The sequence below is a fragment of the Bidens hawaiensis genome, unplaced genomic scaffold, assembly GCF_021521415.1.
Source record: "Bidens hawaiensis isolate Kalapana, Puna unplaced genomic scaffold, B.hawaiensis_p1.1 tig00002123_1, whole genome shotgun sequence".
Classification (NCBI taxonomy): Eukaryota; Viridiplantae; Streptophyta; class Magnoliopsida; order Asterales; family Asteraceae; genus Bidens; species Bidens hawaiensis.
Window position 1 is genome coordinate 2400589 of NW_027491112.1, and position 17774 is coordinate 2418362.

At 37.1% G+C, this 17774-nt stretch overlaps 3 pseudogenes across 1 annotated transcript; 1 reads left to right on the forward strand and 2 right to left on the reverse strand.

Annotated features, from left to right (window-relative positions):
• Positions 1 to 93: 93 nt before the first annotated feature.
• On the forward strand, positions 94 to 1691 carry LOC143605670 (UDP-glycosyltransferase 73C3 pseudogene; annotated as a pseudogene).
• Positions 1692 to 6016: 4325 nt separating this feature from the next.
• LOC143606248 (UDP-glycosyltransferase 73E1 pseudogene) lies at positions 6017 to 7443 on the reverse strand (annotated as a pseudogene).
• Positions 7444 to 13367: 5924 nt separating this feature from the next.
• Positions 13368 to 15756, reverse strand: LOC143606257 (UDP-glycosyltransferase 73E1 pseudogene; annotated as a pseudogene). The gene is made up of 2 exons (XR_013148718.1): positions 15036 to 15756; positions 13368 to 14266 (listed from the first exon to the last, which is right to left on the reverse strand). The product of XR_013148718.1 is annotated as a UDP-glycosyltransferase 73E1 pseudogene (transcript).
• Positions 15757 to 17774: the final 2018 nt, after the last annotated feature.

The window sequence follows — 17774 nt, forward strand, 5'->3', positions numbered from 1 at the left end:
GCCGGCCAGCCTTTTGTCTTTATAAAAATAGTTGCATATTTATTCAGAAGTTCCTAGGGATGATCTATGCAATCTTGTCCACAGTTGTATGGTTTATATTTTGAGTTATAAATATCTAAAATTCATCATCTCTCACAGATACAAACTTTCCATTATTCTAATTGCCAGACTCTCATATGGCTTTAGAAGAATCACAAGAACAAAACCAGCTTCACTTTCTTGTTATACCCATGGGATCTCCAGGCCACTATATCCCAACCATTGACACGGCCAAGTTACTTGCTCAACACGGTGTTCGAGTCACCATACTCACCACCCCAGTTAACACCCTCAGATTCGGGTCGATCCTCAATCAAGCAATCGAATCAGGTCTTCCCATTAGTTTTCTTGAATTCCCGTTTCCATATAAGGAGTTTGGCATACCAGAAGGCTGTGAAACAATAGACGAGCTTCCTTATGTGGGACTTACGGGGGCACTTATGCAAGCATATAGTTCCCTACAAACACAAGTTGAACAGTATATTGAAAACCTTAATCCTAGGCCAAACTGCATATTAGCCGACACGTTTCTCCTATGGCCAGGTGAAACGGCAAAAAAGTTTCAGATTCCGAGAATTGTATTTGATGGAATGAATTGCTTGACACAGATGTGTAACCATGTTTTATACATCTCAAAGGTGTATGAAAGTGTTGGTGAGTCTGAGTCATTCATTTTGCCTGATCTGCCGGATCGTATTGAGCTAACAAGATCCCAACTTCCTTTTGCATTCAATCCGACCTTTAAAGCTAAGAGTGATTTTCATGAAAAGCTTCGAGCATCGGAATCCAAAGCATATGGAGTAGTTGTAAATAGTTTTGAGGAGTTGGAGCAAGGATACGTTGATGAGTATCGGAAACTGAAAGGAGGTAAAGTTTGGTGCATAGGGCCATTATCATTATGCCACAAGGATGAATCAGATAAGGTCCAGAGAGGTAACAAGTCCTCAGTTAACAAAAATGACTGTCTTAAGTGGCTAGATTCTCAAGAAAACGGTTCGGTTATCTACGCGTGTTTAGGAAGCATTAGTCGGGTTGAGCCTGAGCAGCTCACGGAGCTCGGTTTAGCTCTAGAAGCATCGAGAAAACCGTTCATTTGGGTTGTTCGAGCAGGTCACAAGACTGAAAAGATAGAAAAATGGATAGATGAAGACGGGTTTGAAGAAAGAACAAAAGATAGAGCTCTATTGATCCGCGGGTGGGCTCCACAACTGCTAGTCTTATCACATCCTGCAATCGGAGGGTTTTTAACACACTGTGGTTGGAATTCGATTCTAGAAGGGATTTCTGCTGGCGTCCCTTTAGTAACATGGCCTCAGTTTCAAGAGCAGTTCTACAATGAGAAGTTAGTTGTGCAAGTGTTGAGAACCGGAGTTAGTGTCGGTGCTCAAAAAACTACAGTGCTTTGGATTGATGATGATGAATCCGGTGAGTTAGTAAAGAGTGAGGCATTTTTAAAGGCTATAGAGATGGTAATGGAAGATGGGAAAGACGGAGAAGAGAGAAGAAAGAGAGCTAAAGAACTAGGTAATATTGCGAATAAAGCAATAGAAGAGGGAGGATCTTCCTATCGAAATATGACTCGACTAATTGAAGATATCAAGAGCCTAGCAAGAACTAGGAATTAAGCTAAGAAGATAGATAATTTCTTTTTATGATCTGTATATGTTATTAATCCCATTAAAATAAGCTACTAATTCTCGTTTTATTCTCTTGTGCGGTTTATTGAGACTTGGTAATTAGTTGGTTTGCGTTGTGAGTTCAAAGTGTGTATTAGAATTGATATGTTTAAGATGAATAAATAAAATAGTTATATTCTTGTCCACTTAAAATTGCCCAACTCTAAATAATTCCAAGTAGTAACTTTTACATTATGCAATTTTCTTTTCGATTGAAATGTGATCACGACTCATATAATGAGGTAAGTGCTTAGGTAATAAGATTTGGACATATGTGACTGGATTATGTGTTCTTGTTTAATTTAAATAAGGAAAAATACAAAGAATTGTCTTTAAAATTAGATTAGCATGTAATAATCGATTGGCGCACTAAGAAAAGTTTTTTACAGAAATTGGAAGATGGTTGGTGTTAAAATTTCATAGGGATCGGATGAGTTTAACATATATACCTTAAAATTTTTTTCATAAGGATCGGCTAATCGACCCCTACACCCTTGGTGTAAGTCCAACAATGTAATAATTGACAAATTATGTGGTGGTTCATTGGTAAAGGCAAAACCCTTAAACACTTGAGTTTGAAATATGGATGTCTTGAACTCAAGTCTCGCAAACGATACAGATTAATATAATTTCACCGTTTTAAAAAGCATGTAATTGGAATTAGAGTTTAATGAAGATAATGCATAGAAATAAGAAGATACATAGACTAATTTTATGTTGGCTAGTCTTCCAAGTCATATCCAAGTTTTTCAATGATTGCGTCCCACATACTTTTGATTTTTCTTTTAAGAAATTGATCCAAGTTTTCCACCTAAAATTATATATAAAATAAAATTCAAAGATATCTTTTTCCTCGAATTAATTAGCATTGTTTCCATGGGGCCACATACATCTTTATCATGAATTAATTCAAGAGGTTTAAATGCTCTTCAAGCTTGATCATGTGGAAACAAATTTCTTGAATGTTTCACGTAATTGATTTTTTTCAGTTCTTGGTGTTCCACGTAATTTTGTTTGGACGTATGATATAATGCGCATCATTTACATGTACAAAGTCTTGATGTTAAAGATACGACATTTTTAGTGATGTTTAAAATGTATTTTATGAGAATTTACAATAATAATTTTTTTAACCCATTTGAGTTCTTTATGTCTATTGATCTAAGTATCTTTGATTTCACAAATTTAGTTATTTAAGTGTATACTATAGTCTTTGTCTTTAATGGTCAATCACTTAAAAAGGTTATTTTAATCATACCTTTGGAATTCTTATGTTACTCATTTTTTTTAGTAAAGGAAACTTCTCTATTTCAATAAACACTTGGACTTTTATCTCATGTTCTAACTTCCCATTGATAAACTAGTTGCAATAAATTCGTGAGTAGGGACGTCGTTTTGGAACTTGGTTGGTAATGGTTTGGTTTTATATTAAAACGTATACAAAAATCTACACGTGTATGGTTCGTTATGACGACTGCTCGACTATGCACATCAAAATGTAAGGTCGAAAACTTATGTCGTAAGCTAAATAACGTAACACAAAATCGCAAAAAAGTTTAGTATTAATTTTTATGTTTACTTTTATAAAAAACCAAATAGAAAAAACAAACATATAAAACCGTTCAGGAAGAAAAACAGAAATAGAGAAAAAAAAAGCAAAATGACAAAAAAACGAGCTTAGAGTTGTGTGTGTGTGGGGGGGTTGTAAAACTGCCCCGTGAGAATCGAACTCACGATTTAGCCTCCAATAACTTAAGCATTACAACATAATATGGCGGAATGTGATGAGAACTTCGTTAGTGTCAGAACTAGAGTGCAACAACTATTTTCATAACCAAAGCACCACATAATTCCCCAAGATGTCAATACTAACATCTATACGAAGCATGAAATCACTACCGGATTTATCATTCATGACAAAATTGGCATTCGAAATTCCTCATCTTCAAAATCAAAGCACCATTCACCAGGGTTGATGTGCGCCCATTGATACATGTTATTTTTATCAAATAAAACTCCTCATTCTTAACCATTTAAATTTCATTTTCACACGATTAGACACTAAACATGTTACATTGAGAAGTTGTAGGAGTAAAATGACCTTTGATGGAAAAAGAAAAAGAAAACCGGACAAAAACGAAGAAATGTTACAAGTATGGTCAAACCGTCCATATACACCTTGGGCATGACTGTGTCACTCCAAGATACCTAAAAGCCGAAGACCACACAAGTTGGAACGACTGTGGGAAGATATAAGCACGATTGGGCCAACAAGATTCCAGAGAAAGCAAAACCGTGATCAGGACCAAGAGCCCGACTAGGCTGACGAGATTTCAGAGAGAGCATGACCATGCCTTTGCAATTGCAGGCTTAGGCTAACACGATTTAAGGATATCACTATGGTACCTTAAGATTAACACAGTTGGGAAGACACGATTCTTGAAAGCCACAATCGTGCTATGAAAAAAAGTGCACACCCGTGTAGATAGAAACTGACATATTGTACACGAATCAGAGGGATCATGGACAATAGCACGACCGTGCTCCGCCAAGGATTTGCCTATGAACAATGGAGCTCATTTCTAGCTTTGTCGTCATATTCCAACACTTCAAATCCATAAGTACACTTCAAATTCGAGCAAAATAGTCGATTATGAGTGTTCGAGAGTGTTTCATCCTTCGTCGGGCCGAGAATTACATTTTTGAGGGTTGTACTCGAGAATCGTTTAAGAAATAGAGGTGGAGCCTAAAAACTTTAACGTTGTTTAAGTTAACGTTATTTCAAGGGTCAACTGTGAGTTTGAAATATCATTTCCTTTGATATTTGATTGGTAAATGTCAGTATATTTCAAACTCCTACCGTAAGTTTGAAATGTCGCTTCTTTTTGAGATCTTGGAATATATATATATATATATATATATATATGATATTTCGGAGCCGGGGAGGGTTATCCTAAGTAGTTTCCTAAGAAAACTAGGAATAAATCATAGTTATTGCATCATGTTAATCAATAGTTGAGATTTTAAATTATCAATAACAGACATAGTTTCCTAGAATTACTCTTTCATCATTATAACCAACATAGTTTCCTAGAATTGTTCTTTCACCATCATTTGTAATGCCAAATGTCAAAACATTATTGGTTCTTACCATTCCTAAGAATCTCCTTATTCTTATTTGAACTCTTTTCTTCAGAGCCTAAGTAAATCTATGAATTTCAATTGATTGTCTTTCACCGATATTATCCTACACAAACAATATGTAGACTTGCCTATTGTGTAGTAGGATTGAAGTAAAAATCATTTTACTCATAAATTTAACACAAGTTGCGTTCAAATGTATCTCATAAATATACGTATAACCCACAACACATTAGTGGTTCTCATTTCGTGACAGATTCATAATTCTATTCTTCTTATGTAATCACTACTTTTAGATACTCAAATTACATACGCGCTAATTAACATCAAAATTTCCCAATCGAATCAAATCAATCAAGAAATGCATACTAGTAATAACGTATAAATTACATCAAATAATCGCTACCTCTTCACCTTATTACAACCATTTCATATATTTTTATCCTCTCATCATGCAATTCTTGAGTTGATAGTAACAATTGAAACTAGCGATCGAGACTGAGAATCATTGGTCAATCACACGATTAAGCATATTTTGAAGAACCAGGAATGAAGAATGGTTTTTGAGGATTGCTAATTAACAAAGGTAAAAAACAATTAGAGTACAAAGAGAGAAGAAAAGGATATGAGTGTAACTATATATCAATCAACATATGTATCACATACATGGCTTCAGTATTTATACTTGAACCTTTAACGGTTTAACTTGTTTGAGAACCTACTAAACTTCTAAACTATACTAACCGATACTAACTAAATCGGTTAGTTAGTAACTAATTAACATAGACATGTATCAATTGCATCATAACCTCCTAAAGGATTCACTATCAACAGATCGAGGCATCACCCTACACCTTATTCAAATATGAATGAAAACTAATTACATAGATTAAAGAAGAAATAAACCTACAGTTTTTTTATTGAATACTCAAATGCTGGTTATATAGCAGATTGATACAATAAAACTAGAGAAATAAACTCAAAAAAAATTTTGTATTTTTATTTAATAGCACAAACCGAGCTACATCTGGATAATAGGTAAGCGAGCAACAAGTTGCGCCGCTATCCCCTTGGAACACAACTTATTCGGTAACACCCTAACTCGCATTACTCTTGACTCAACACTAAGGGTAACATCCATTCTATTGCTTGAATTATCTTCAAGATTGTGTTCCAAGGGTTTTAGTAATATCTCGAATCAACAATGACACATTTTCGTACGAAGATCCCTCTTCCGCCATTGCTATCTTCGCCGTTTTCGCAAGCTCGCTCGCCCTTTTTCTTCTCAGGGTTCCTTCTTCATCTTCTCCCATTATGCATTCAACAGCCTTCTTCACATCATCCTGTTTCATCAACGGTTCATTCTTATCATCTTCCCCTAAAACAATCGGAATCTCCGCACCAATCCTAACTCCAATCTTCAAAATTTCTACTATGAAGGTTTCATTTAGAAACTGGTCAGCAAAAAATGGCCATGTAATGACTGGAACTCCAGCACATATCGACTCAAGAGTCGAGTTGCACCCGATGGCTCCATGTGACAATATCAAAACTTCTGGTGCCCAACCACGGATGATTAAACCCCGGTCTCTCACCCTTTCTTCGAACCCTTCTTCTAAAAACCATTTTTCGAGTTCTTCGGTTTTGTTTCGTACGCACCATATGAACGGTTGGTTACTCGACTCGAGCCCCATCCCGAGCTCAATCGCTGGTTGTGTAGAAACACTTGCGAGACTTCCTAAACAAACGTACAAAACGGACCCGGTTCCCTTTCATCAAGCCACTTCAAGCAGTCATGCTCGTTGATCGCGGCCTTGTTTCCTCTTTCGGATAACATAACAGGGCCTATGCACCATACTTTAGTGTTTGTCACCTTTATAAATTCCTTAACATACTCAAGTTCCAGCTCTTCAAAGGTATGAATCACAATCCCATATGCGGCTTTCTTGGCTTCGACAGCTCGCGACCAAAACCCCTTTTGATCCGGGGTGGAATTCTTGGAGGAACCCGCAATATGAAACTTAGTAACTTCGACCCGATGAGGCAAACCGGGTAGAACGAACCGCTCCAAGTCTGATTCAATCTTTTCTAACAAGTTATAATTGTAGACAGAGTGCATGCACATGAGCCAGAAGCATCCAGGTCCATGGAACACTAACCGCGGAATGTTAAGCCTTCGAGCCACTTCTGTGGACCACGGGAAAAAGAAGTCCGCGATGATACAATCCGGTGGAGGACAAAGTCCACGAAGCAAATCTTCCGCGGGTTTTTCCCACAATTCGACGCCTCTAAAAAGCTTGGAGGGTGATTCAGATGATTCTAGTACGGCGTCAAAGCTCTCGCATCCCTCGGGCAAACCAACTTCAGCTAACGGGAATTGAAGTTCGAGTAGTTGAATCTTGAGCTTGGCTTTGATGGCTCGTGAAATGACCGATCTAAAGCGGTTGGCGATAAGAGGGGTGGTGATTATGGTTACGGTTGCGCCGCGTTGGGCTAGTATTCGGGCAATGTCCACCATGGGTACCATATGACCTTGAGCCATTAAAGGAAACATGACAAAGTGAAGATCAGTTGAAGGTGTCACCATTTTGTTATAGGAGTTTATTTTTTCTGTTACATATTTTCAAAGGGGAGTTTGCATATAGAATTTATAGAATCAAAGGCTTTAGCTTTGAGTGAAAATGAAAAGAAACTAAAGGTTTGGCTCGTCTGATGTTATATGTGGCTACAATGTGACAACAGTCTCTTTTAAAGAGAAGTGTAGGAAAAGTATGCTGACCTTCGGTTATATGTCTATTCTTTTTTAACTACCAATAAACAGAATTGCCTAGATACTTTGTACGGGGTAACCCCAAGGCAAAAGGTCACCGTGAACCGGCTTAACCCAGCCGCACGAAGCCTTAAGCGCCTCCAAGTTATCTCCAATTTCGGGGAAAACCGACCCACCCGAAAGCCCACCGGTGTTAAAACCCGGACGCCCTCAGGATCGAACTGGATATCACAAAGATCTCAGCCTTCCTTCATTGAGCCACCCATATCCCCTCCAAAGTGTTGTTAGTAGGGTTTGAACTTGGATCTCCATTAAAAAAACCCAAATTACTTACCACTACACCACATTGGAAAAGACAGATTATACGTCTATTAAGTGGTCAGAACTTCAAGAATTTAAAAATAAAAATCAGTTGTTTCTAAATGGGATTATTTTGTTTCTCAGATTTTAAATATGCGTTAGTTATCTAATTAGTTAGCGGCCATTAATGAGGTTCGGTGGCCCATTGACAAAGAAAAAACCTTTAAACACTAAGAATCGAGTTAAGAGGTCTTGGGTTTAAGCCTTTTAAATAACAAAAATTCATAATTCAAAAATTAAAAATTATCTAACTAGTTAGCGTTTTGGATGAAAAAATGAGAACATTAACGTCCTTTTTTTCTAAATTATTGGATGATCAATGAAAATTTAACAAATGTTATAATTAGAATTTAAGTTGAGTTTCACCAAAAGATTTAATCCGTTGATGGCTGATGGATACCTTAACCCACCAGTTTCTTGTAAATATATATATAGTTTGTTTTAACTTGATATTTTTGTTTGTGACGTATTTATTTATTTTATTATTTACACGTTATTTAATATTAAATTTGCAATCTGATGGTACATTCCGTTACTAATACGTCAGTGAAATTCTCATAGCAATAGTTGCTACTGTCAATTAGTAACTAGTTTTATACCCGTCCGGTGTATGGGTATTTTAATGTCCCAATAACACAAGTATTGTTTTCTTTTCATTTTAAATAAATGATACTTTATTTCAAATTAAGATGTGTGAAATGTTTCATCAAAAGGGTTCATGTTATATATAAAAAGGCTAATATTTTTTTTAGGGGAATAATGACCCGGTATATTAATAAAGTTAACAATTACATATGCACCGACAATTCTACAAAGACTCAAAAAAAATGGCTTTAGCAACATTTTTCAGACCCCAAGCAATTGTAAAGGGGGAGAGGGTGGTTTCATTTCCATCACCCATTACACCCAATGGGATGGTGATATCTTACCCCAACCAAATCCATCACTAGTGATGGAATTTAGTGAGAATGGTGGTGTGGTGTGGTGTGGTGTGATGAGGTTTGTTTGTTTGTTTTTTTTTTCAACTTAAAAAATAAAAACAATATTTTAGTAGAAAATATTACAACTTAAAAATTAGAATTAAAAATAAAAGTTACAATAAACAGTCTACTCCTCGTCTGAATCCACAAATTCCAAACCTAAAGAACCTATAACGTCAACTAGATCCCATCTCAACCGATGGTGAATATTCTAATCCCGCAAGTCTAATTGCACATTCTCAAGAACGGGAACTTGAGTAGGAGAATCCGGTACCCAATCTGGATAAATTGAACGTCAATCTTCTTTTATTAACATATTTTGTAATATGATGCATGCATATACGTAACTAGAGATCGTGGGGTTTTCATTGCACGAATCGGTCGACTAAGTATGCACCATTTACCCTTTAAGACACCGAAAGCTCTCTAGACATATTTTCTTGCCGATTCTTGCAACTTCTTGAACGCTTTTTCATTATCCTTGACAAGAAATGAAAAGGCTTTCACAAAAACAGACCATTGCGGGTAGATACCATCGACAAGATAGTAGCCACGTCTGTAATATCTCCCGTTGACAAAATACGGAAAGAAAGGTGCGGTACCATCTGTTACGCTCTGAAACAACGGTGATGTGTATAGAACAGTGATGTCGTTGTTGGAGCCGGGAACACCAAAATAAGAATGCCAAATCCATAAATCATTTGACGCAACCGCTTCAAGTGAGATGGTCGGTCGTTTGATATCACCCTTAACATACGCCCCTCGAAAATCCCGTGGACAATTCCTCCATTCGATATGTGTACAATCGATGCTACCAAGCATCCCTGGAAAATACCATCTAGCCTCATGCGCGGCGTAAAGACGTGTAATGTCGTGTCTTGTTGGTTTTCATAGAAACTATTTGCCATACAATTTAACAATCGCGTTACAAAAAAATTGCAGACATTCACGTGAAGTTCTCTGATACATTTGTAAGTATTCATCGAATTGGTCGGGTGGGATACCTGTCGCTAATTGACGAATAGCGGATGTGCATTTTTGAAGCGCCGTAAAACTTCGTTTGCCCCTCGCGTTGTAAGATTCTTGAAACCATTGTTCGCTTGCTTCGACGTCGGCTACAGTATTTAAAAATAAAGATTTCGGCAAACGAAACCGTTCCCTAAACGTCTCGTTATTGTATTTCAGCTCCTCCACAAAATAGTCGTTCATTAGTACTTCGTGAGCATGTATACGATCACGATCCACCATTTTTTTTCTTTGGACGGCTCGGGCCTTCAAGTTCGTTATATAACAACGGGAACCATTCGGCAATGTCATCGTCCATAGACGAAGAGCTATCGATGTCTAACGGATACGAGTTGCTCGGAAATTCCATATTTTTTTGTTTTGAATGAAGTAGAAGATTGAGAGTGTTTTGAGTTGGATTTGGTTTTAAATAGGATTAAAATGGTTGTTTATATATATTGTTTATTTTTTTTATTAAATCCCCTCCCCCAACAGTCAAAAACCCCCAACGGTACAATTTCTTGGTTTCCTACACGTGATGGCCATCACGCTGGATCACCATCACGCGTGATGGCCACCACCAGCGGCGGTGTTTGCGCGATTATAACGCGTGGTGGGTGGCCATCACGACCACCCCCACCCCTCTAAAGCTTAAAACCTACATCTAAAACGTAGGCTTTTCAAACCGGCCAAAGAATTCAACTACAAATTTTAATTTTATACAACTGAATTTATAGAACACAATTGGATTTATAGAATACAAAACTCACCAATCACAATCAAGATCCATATATAACACAAGCAACAAATCCATACTTGCACCAGGTCCATCTAATGGTGTAATACTTATTCTAAACAAACTATAAACATCATCTAATGGTGGAATCCATTAAAAGTCAAAACTAATGAAACATTCAGCATTAACCAACCAGTCCTACACATACATAAGACCAAATTATTCTTCATGCTATACCTTTCCATCAACCAACTGCAACGACACCATTCTTTTTTCCCATTTTAATAGCAACAATACCCTTCATCATACCGGTATGATAATGAGTCAACATAGCTTCATATAACATATAATAAATATTACCGTAAGTCCGTAACTCCTCAATTGAACACCCCTATATCCCGCCCGACGAACCTAAAACCATTATTTCCAGACACTTTAGTGTTTATATAGATAAGAAGAAAGTCAAAAAAGATATTTATACCTTAAATTAGGTAAATTCTATGGAAATATGCTTATTTGTTTTGTATAACCAACAACTTTAGCAGGGTAAAAAACCTGACGTGTCTTCTCTTTGGCTACTGGCATACAAGATACGCCAAGTTAACTCAAAAAGGCTGCCTAAACCTGTGAATACATGTTTTCAAAAGCAATTAGTATTGGCTAATAGCAATAACAGAAAAAAAAGATATTAAGGTTATTACATTACTTACAGATGCCTCTCATGAATCAAAATAATCCACAAACCCGTACGATGACTAAAATTGAAAAAAAGAACCAAAAGTATGAGATTCTGTCTATATGAGATTCCGTCTTGGTTAAACACATGTGTTCATCTTTATTTTTGTGAGGTAGAAAATAACATAATAGTAAAAGAAACTGCTGTAAAAGATGGAAATTCAAAGAAAACAAATCTTGACCAAACAGATTATATTTTCGTTAGATTATTTATCCACAATATTTACATAAAAAAAGAGAAATTTATTAGACATGTAAATGCAAAACTAACGGGAATCAAAATAATCCAAAAAAAACCCTGCATTGTGTGTACCACCGGTCCACTGGCATCATAAACATTTCATCCACCCTTTGAATTCAGAGAAATATGAGTTATGAAGTGAGCATAAATCTTGAAAATTATAGACAGGTAACAATTCAAATTGAATGATACTACTAATTGTGAATTAGAAACAAAAAGCTATGTACACATAACCAATTACCAGAAATTAGCGCTCAGTTTGTAATGAAGAGCAAATAGACAAAAGGAAGGTTCTCTGAAATTCGAAGAAGACTGCATTAAGAAACAATCATACACGGGAGCCGAAACAATAAAACTAAACATAGTATAATAAATTGAATATGAAAGTTGAATAAACCTTACTGATGGAGGCCCAAGTATTGAAGAGTGTACCATGTTATATTTGGAGACCCATTATCGTGCTTCTAAAGGTGGCCCACGAAAACGGGCTTAACTTGGCCTACGAAGCTCCGTTTCAAGCCCACAACCGGTCAAATCGAAGCTTGAGACGAGGAGCATGTTGTGACAGGCGGTTTGTCTCTTGTCCGAAGCCCAAAAATGCCTCCTAAATAAAGTTATGGGCCTATTTATGTTTTTTCAGCAGTTTATACATTTTTATTATTGGGTTTGTGTTTGGCCCATGGCTTTTTTTGGGCTTATTTTGATTTTGAAAGTCTATTTATATTATGCTAATGTAATGTGATAAGTCAGACTTGAATTTTAATAATAAAGAATTTTCTCTTCATATTCCTTGACCTTTGGGAGGGATTTGGGAGTTTTGAGAAGTTCATCACGAACATTCACAGAATCAACGTGATTTGATCTTCGTTTTACTGCTGCATGACTTACCTTCGCCGGTTCAGTTGAAGTACCTTCAATTTGCAAAACCGGCAATCAGGGCCGAACTCATCATCTCTCAACTTACTGACAAAATCCGTTTGTGGTTTCTTGTGTGATAACAAGACGACAAGACGGACATATATACCAAGGTTGTTAACACCGATGGTTTATAATTGTTTCACACTACGATTACATAACAAAGGAAAGCGTAGCTCAGTTGGTTAGGTTAAGAGGGCGTACGACTTGAAACAATAACCTAAAGGTCGTGGGTTCGAAACCGATCCTAAGCGCCAATCGCCTTGCCGCTGTGAGGCTGATTTACCTCTCATGTGATGGGCCTGGGACGGTCTGAAGTGGGCCGGTTTGCGTGTCCGGAACAACACGTTTTGGAACAATAACAAAGGCAATAAAGATTGAGTAGAAGAATAAAGAACTAAATCAATAAGAACTTGTATTTAATAATATGATTGTTACAAAATGTTCTAATGATTTTAACCATTGAAATTGATCCCCGTATATATACATAACGAACCAATTTGTTCGTTTGGGATGTGTCGCATCAGACCCTAATTATACATTGACATTTCACAATCTAGACCCTAGACTTGCATACGTATATGCATATTCATAATAAACATAGTTTGAAATAATTACACCGACGACCGTTTTACTTTGAATGAGAGTGATTAACACCACAGTATGATCCTACTAATCTATGCACCTTTAGCATCAAGACAAGTAAGAACGAATCAATTCAATTCAAATACACAAAATTGACAAGTTTTATTTTTACACATATTAGCATTCAATCAAGACCCTTAATAGTGTGTAGTCTAATATCCTCAATAAACAATTTCAAATTGAATTGAGATGAACCCTCTTCTTCTATAGCTTTTTCAGCCATTTGTTTCAAACGTTTAGCCTTTTCTCTTCTTTCTTCACCTTCTTCTCCTTCATCCATAACTATCTTTGTAGCTTTGCAAACATCCTCCCGTCTCACTTGCATGGCGCCGCTGTCTTCTTCCTCTAAATGTATTACTCTTTTAGCCCCAACTGCAACAGCAGTACCCAACACTTGTACAACCAATCTTTCATTCAAAAACTGGTCAGCAAACTGTGGCCATGTTATCGACGGGACACCGGCACAAACCCCTTCAATAGTCGAGTTCCAACCACAATGCGTTAAGAACGCACCCACAGCCGGGTGCGATAAGATAAGAACTTGAGATGCCCACCCGTGAATCAATATGCCCCTTCCTTTGACACGTGATTTAAACCCGGTTTCATCTAACCATATATCTATCTCATCTGTTCCTTTTCCACCTTTCACAACCAAAATAAATGGGAATTTCGAGTTTTCTAACCCTAAAGCAAGTTCTATAAACTGTAGTGTTGTTAGTCGTGCAAGGCTTCCTAGACATGCGTAGATTACACTCCGGTTTTGCTGTGAATCGAGCCATTTCATGTATTCTTGGTTGCTGATTGAATCATTGCTTCCGCGTTGCGCTCTATCTAAATCGTTCTTGTTCGAATTCGAAAACGGTCCAATACACCAAACTCTACCTTGTTTTAGCTTCTTAAATTCATCGATGTACCTTGTTTCCATCTCATAAAAACTGTTTATAAGCATCCCATATGCTCCTAATTCCGCTGCTCTAGTCTTCTTACGTGCTGATAATACTTCCTTCGCTCTAGCACTATTACCTGTAGGGGTGCTCAGTATTCTAATCGGGCTCGAAAACTTTAGAATTCTATTCGACTCCAATTCCAAGGTTCGAATTCGATTCAATTCAATTCAATTTCATCAATTGAATAAAAAATATTCGATTTTCAATTCGATTCAAAAGTTGAATTTAGATAATTCATTTTTTTTATATGTATACACATATTTATAAAAAATACTTAGAAACCTTTTAATTTCCACGGAATAAAAATTGTTTTTGTTATCATTGTGGTTGTAAATTTATATTGTTTTTGTCAATTGATATAATTAAACATGTGAATTGGTCATTGGATGTTACCACTTTAAATATAACTAGTAAATGGCCTGCACGTTGCGGCGAAATCATTGATACACGTTAGCCAATGCGTCGCGATAAGACACTGATAAACCATACCCTTAATCAAGGTATATTGAATGATTATCTTTTTTGCTTACCAAATGATAATAATGCAATTGAAAACTGGGTCCATCAATATTGTTTATTAATGTTAGGTGTGCACGTTTAAAGGTAAAATTGGAAATTGGCTAATATATGTTGAAAGTGAACATTTGTAATGGGACAAACAAAAAATGAAATATGAACACTTGTAATGGGATAGAGGTGTATATGAAATTGATTCTCGGTTGTTATTTCCACCTTGAACCAAATTCAAATTAAATTTGTTGAATCTATTTTGAATTCACATTAAATTCAAATCCAGCTTCAGAATTTTAAAATTCGAAATTCGATTCGTTCAACACCAAATTTACCTGGATTAAATAATCCCGGGAGTTGCGATTTTGTCATGGATATGGTATCTGGTAATCCGGGCAAGATAAGCGGGTCGGAATCTGCTAACGTTTCATGAATCCTGGAAACACATAGATTGTGTGTGACTAACTGAGTAAAACAACTCATCCCATCGAAAATAACCCATGGAATCTGAAACTTTTTGGCAACTTCTGCCGTCCAAGTTACATGTTTGTCGGAAATGATGCAACTTGGTCTAGGTTCAAGCAAGTTAAACACATCTTCTAGTGGCTTTTGAAGCGTGGCAAATGCATCGAAGAAGTTTTTGGTTAGATTAAACGTGGGTAGATCGTCGACACTTTCACATGCATCCGGTAACCCATATTCGGAGGCTGGAAACTCAAGCTGGAGGATTTTAGCCGGAAGGCCGGATGTTATGGCTCGTTGGAGGACCGCACCATACTGTTCAGCGTTCAGTGGGGTGATGACGATGGTGACTGAGACCGAGTGTTGTGCTATGAGTTTAGCCATGTCCACCATAGGAATTAGGTGACCTGGACACATTAGAGGTATGATAAGGAAGTGAAGACTAGAATCCATTTGTGTATGTTACAAACCTCTTGGTAAGTGTTGTTTATATTAGCGTGCATGTATATATAAAATAAGTAGGCAAAGAAAATGGCTTGTGGGCGGCTGGACCAACAAGTAATCTTACTGTTAGCCGTATAAGTTTGTACTATTTTATGTGTAGGAACCGAATTCGTGAATTGAGTAAATAAACAGAAAATTAATAAACAGTTTTATTACTCATACAATACAATATACAAGAATCTGAAATACAATACAGAATCAAAGAAATAAACCAAATACAATACGAAAAAAAATAAAAAATGTAAACGGTTTGGCTGAGGATCGTGTTGAACACGGGGCCCTTAAAACAATATTTCGAGTCTCCCAAGAGAACTAGTTGTTTCCTAGGGTACAACAGCCGGAGCAGTAGTACTGCCGGAGTTAACCGTAAACCTGAAAAATGTTCGAATAAAAGAAACCAGAAATGTAGAAGAAGAAGAAGTTGGAAAAACCTTGCAACAATGCTTGTGTTGTGTGTAAGGTTTGGTATGTGTTGCAACTTAGTTTACCTCTCTATTTATAGAGGAAAAACAAGGCACAAGTTTTTCATCCCACCAATGTGGGATACACCACTATAGTATTTTCTTTCAAATACACACAATCACACATCGATATCTCATTCATCAATGTCTATTAGTGTGCATTTGTTGTGTCATAACAACCTACTAATGCACACGTAACAAATTTTCCAACAATCCCCCACATGAATGGAAATCGATTCTTCGAAGTAAGTTTCAGCAGTTGAGTATTGCCGGATAGGTAGGTGTTACCCTTTGAACCTTCCGTTGTGAAGCATACTTAGCCTCCTAGCGGTTTGTAGTCGCGATGACTTTGAACAGACCCCCCATTTGTGTAGACGACAATATGCCTTCACACAATACTCTCCCTGGTTTGGTCAACCCCTCATTCTTGTGTCCGTTATGGTCATGGATCACGGTCCTGGTTCTGCGAGAGCTCTAGGAAATTGCGCCTCCCCACAATTCCATTCGAAGCGACCACACTTCTCTCTAACATAGGTGATTCCCATGAATCATTAAAAGCATCATGGTTATTTCACTTAACCTTAATATGCTTAACCTCTCCCAAATGTCACTGGTTTTAGGGTACTCCCATAGGAGAAAGGACTAGGAAGTTCAAGACTCCCTTTGGTTTTGGGGTACTCCCCCATAGTGACTGCCTCTGGTCATATGATTAAGTTTGCCTATTGAACTTAGCTCTTGGGATCTCCAGTCTGCTAAGTTAGGTTTCCCTCATACTTCCTTTATCGCGGTCTTTAGTCTCATTCCTCTCGACAACTTATAAAATTTATCTGTGCTAAGCCTTTTGTTAACGGGTCTGCAATGTTATCTTCTGACCTCACATGGTCAATCGTGATAACACCCGTTGACAGTAGTTGTCGTATCATGTTATGTCTACGTCTCATATGCCTTGATTTGCCATTATACATTGAACGTTGAGATTTAACAATTGCGGACTCACTGTCACAGTGTATGCTAATTGCCGACAACGGCTTTGGCCATTGTGGAATGTCTTCCACGAATTGACGTAACCATTCTGGCTCTTCCCCAGATTTGTCTAAGGCAATGAATTCAGACTCCATTGTGGATCTAGCAATTACAGTTTGTTTGGATGATTTCCAAGATATTGCTACCCCACCAAGTAGGAACACGTACCCACTTGTTGATTTGGAATATTTCATATCCGAAATCCAGTTCACATCAGTATACCCTTCGATCACAGCTGGATGGTTGGTATAATGCAAACCATAGTCTCTTGTGTATCTTATGTACCTAAGCACCCTTATAATAGCTTTCCAATGTTGAACACTTGGATTGCTAGTATATCTACTTAGCCTACTCACCGCGTATGCTAAATCGGGTCTCGTACATGTCATGAGATACATTAGACTTCCAATGATTCTTGAATACTCTAATTGAGCAACCGGCTCAGCTCTATTTTTACATAGATGTAGAGTAGTGTCAACAGGAGAACGAGCCACTCACTTGTCTTCCTTGTTGAATTTTTCAAGAATCTTGTCGACATAGTGTGCTTGACTCAAAGTAAGACCTTCTTTGGTTTTAATGATTTTTATTCCAAGAATAGTATCAACTAAACCCACGTCTTTCATG